This window comes from Xenopus laevis, chromosome 5L (genome assembly GCF_017654675.1).
Source record: "Xenopus laevis strain J_2021 chromosome 5L, Xenopus_laevis_v10.1, whole genome shotgun sequence".
NCBI classification, from domain to species: Eukaryota; Metazoa; Chordata; class Amphibia; order Anura; family Pipidae; genus Xenopus; species Xenopus laevis.
Window position 1 is genome coordinate 73159555 of NC_054379.1, and position 4085 is coordinate 73163639.

The window sequence follows — 4085 nt, forward strand, 5'->3', positions numbered from 1 at the left end:
TAAACCTTTTCATATGACTAAATATACAAATTTAGCTTGCGTATTATCAACAAATTAGGTACATAGATGGCAGTCATGAGGGCACATGTAGTGATGTGCGGGCCGACCCGATACCCACGGGACCCGCGGGTTTACCCACGGGTCGGGCGGGTTCGGGTCGACCTCGCACTGCTCCTGGTGGGTGCGGGTTGAGCTCTTCTCCTGCTCTCCCCGCCCGCCACCTTCAACTGCCGGCATCCGGGTTCTGGTTTTATAGTCTGGCTTCTGCTCACCCCGCCCCTTTTGTGATGTCATCGGCGGGGCGGGTCTATAAATGGACCCCGGAAGCACGGGCGCGGGCTGCAGCAGGGCGGGTTAGGGTCAGGTGGGGTCAGGAAAACCCTGACCCGCACATCACTAGGCACATGCCATTTTTTTAATAGGACTAGCCCTGACAAGCAGGCTTAAGTCCAGAATAAAACAAACACAGAACTGATAAATACATATATCAATATTACGCTGCATAGTAGTGGTTATATATATATATATATATATATATATATATATATATATATATATATATATATACACTATGGGGGTTATTTAACAATTTATTTACCATGTGCAATTGTCCTAAGGCTAAGAATACACAGGCTAAAACATGCTACTGTAAAAGCACCTGCTTTTTGCTGACTGCAATGCAAACCACTTGAATGATCTGGTGGTTTTTGACCCAAAAGTATGTGCATTTTCAATGGACAACAGCTAGTTCTGATGCTTCTAGACAGTTCATATTACAGGTAAATGGGAGGTGTCAGGTGAGCAGTTTCTAGTGCTTTTTCACTGCCTGAAATATGTTAGTGTACCTTTAATCTAAATCTTCATGAACATGGCTGCTAGTGATACAAGAACTAGTCTTACTAAACCCTTGGGATATATACAATCATACTGATATATTAATGTATATCTGTCTGGGTACTGGCACCCCAAACTGCAAGAACTGTTTCTACTCCACTTCTAGGTTTTCACTTGTTTAATTTTATATTTGTTTAGTATGGATGAGTACTGCAAATAATACACAGTTTTGTATTAGAATAGACATACTAGCATTCAGAGGACCATGTACAAAATATAAGTCACGGTATATGATGGACTAATAGGGGGTTATTTCCTATTCCCCCAGGCAAATGTGCAAGAAATCTAAAGGGAGCAAGAGCTGACCCCTTAGTTACTCATATACATTACACCAGAAAAAAAAAAATGCAAGGTACAGTGTGCAGCATTATGGGGCACAAGCCAGATCTGTCCTTATCTCCTGACACTGGGTAGCTTTTTTTCAGTCAATTTATTTCTGGCTGATGCATTCAATTGAGTATGAAAGCAGTTACACAACTCTATAATAGGAGTGTGTGTAAGATGAAACAAAAATCTTATTTTTAAGTCAATAGAAGTACCCTGTTATTTCACACTGGGGAATATCTACTTCAAAAATACAGACGTTATTGCTTATTGACCCCATGGCTAATTTATGAATAAGTGCATAACATTATCAATAATAATATTGGAAATTCATTAATCCCTATTGCAGTTAACCAATTCATTAAACCATCACATCATACTGCAGAAATATATATTTCTTGTGGCTCTCGTATATGGTTGGTGTTTCATGGCACAATATTGTTTTGCCTTAAAAGTCTATACATGGTCTCAGCTCCATGAATAAATGCAGAATTTGGCAACTTAATACAGTTTATGATGTATTCTCGAGTTCAATTGTAACGTGTATGCACTGAGAAAGCATATACAGGGATGTGCTGTCTTATATGGAGCAATGTTAGTAGTTTTCCAAAAGATCAAGCGCCACATTAAATGAAAAGTCATCCTTAAAATACTTAAATGAATAAAGCACCTTTAATCTTAAAGGAGACATACAGTATTATTTAAAAAATAAGAATGTACCAGTGTATTAAACTATTTTAGATATAGAAGGAATGTACTTTAAAAAGTTGTGTTTCTGGTTACTTTATTGAACCTTTCTGCAAAATTTCTACTAGTTCCATCCGTTGGCACTCAGCACACTGCACTGTAGGATGGGAATCAATCAGCAGCTAGGCTGACCTGATAGGGAACTGAAGCCTTCTTGTGTGACTGCAGGGATGTGATTGGCTGCCCCCCCCACTGTGCTTCTGGCAGGGACCATTACGACATGCCCACTCTTCATTTGAAACTCAGACAGGGACCATAGCAGATCTATAGGGAGCTCCAATAAAGGGACCTTTTTTGAAGATTATATTCATTCTGGCAAAACGCAAAACCAGCATCATATAGTATTGCCTAAAAAATTAGGGGTGGGGGTCATCTATCCTATGTCTCCCTTAAACATTTTCAATTTCAAAAATGAAGTGCAAGAAGATAAAAGTATACTGGACTCAACAAATTTTTATAATTGCCAGAAATATTTATTGGTTTAAACAAACATTGGCAGTTCTACCATTTATTAGATAACACATAAAGGGAGGATGAATCTGCATTAAATATATTTCCTTTTACTATAAGGCCAAAGCATTTTCGAAACCTTGGATAAAAAAATGCATAAATCATGGGGTTAAGAGTGGAATTAACATAACCCATCCACAGAACTGCATCATATACACCATTAGCTGTTGCAAAATTAAAGTAAGGATCAAATAGAGCAACTACAGAAAAAGGAAGCCAGCATAATAAAAAAATCCCCATTACTATGCTCAAAGTCTTTGCAGCTTTGGTTTCTATGGTCATCGACCAGTTTGGTTTCTCGTCCTGAGTGCTTGGGTAATTATGCAAATTCTTAGCTTGTTTTTTTGCTACAGAGAACATGTGTATATAAATGTCCATTATCAGATTACCCGGTATATAGAATGAAATCAGTTGAAGAGGTGGTTCCCCATAATCTGTCCAACAAGATAAAACATACGCCAGTACAGAAAATGCCCGTGTTCTGTGCACCTTCAGAGTCTACATTAGAAAAAAAATAGACCAAATGAATAAAGACTCGGCACGCACCAACTGATAAATACAAACACCTCTATTACAGTGGTGGTTATGTTTTTGTAATAGCGAAGTGGCCGACATACTGCATAGTAGCGTTCTATGGAAATAAAAAAGAGATGAAATATGGAAGTAGTAGACAACATCATATCAATACAACTGTGGAGTTTGCAGAATATCTCTCCAAAGTACCAACAAGATGTTAGTGATCTCACCATGCTGTACGGCATAACCAAGAAGAAAATCTGCAGTGGCCAAGGACATTATAAGGAAATTAGTTGGGGAATGGAGTTGTTTAAAATGTGATACAGAAATAATCACAATTAGATTTCCCACAGTTGTAAATATGAAAACACCAACCATGAAAATGAGCAAAGCTGAAAAATTTAAAAGTTCCCTGTTGGCCTTTGGACAGGAGTTGTTAGTATCTTGGAAACAGTAGCTTGTGTTTTGCTGGTTCCAAAATAAGTCAGAGGGGTTCATGATTTTGTAGCTGAAATTAAACCACTCTTAAGATAAAAAATAGCAAGAAGTATAAAGAATTCAGTTTTAATTGTCATCAAAGTATGTAAATATGTTTTATAGTATATAGCAAAGTACATGTATAGTATAGTGTATACTGTATATGTGTGGGGATTCTTCCTACACTAGTTGGTAAAGGAGGTTTGAGACCAACATTACTCTTATCTTCAGATTGATGAAGAAAAACTTATCTTCTAATCTACTGTATTTCTAGATTTCTTGTTAAACCTTCATTCAATTTTTATGAAACATAAAGGTTCTCATTGATTGAGGTCATTTTATTAATTATAATTAACCAAATAACTTTGTTAAGCAGCAGCAAACATATGGCCCCCGGCCCAAATCTGTACCTGGCTGTGCCAGCAGGAAGCTTCACACTTTCACAGTAATAGAAAGAATGTCTTCAGTTCAGTGCAACTGTGCAGGGCTGAGAGCAGCAAGCGCGAGCCACACCAAGCAGGCCGCCGGCTCTCTGCCTCTCTCTGCCACCCAACCGCATCAGTGAAGTCACAGTGAAATTCCACCCGACTGAGTGACCATGATTACTGAAACAAATG

The 4085-nt window shown here is 38.2% G+C and overlaps 1 pseudogene; it reads right to left on the bottom strand.

Moving 5' to 3' along the window:
• Positions 1–2230: 2230 nt before the first annotated feature.
• Positions 2231–3420, bottom strand: LOC121393532 (annotated as a pseudogene).
• Between the last annotated feature and the right edge of the window lie 665 nt (positions 3421–4085).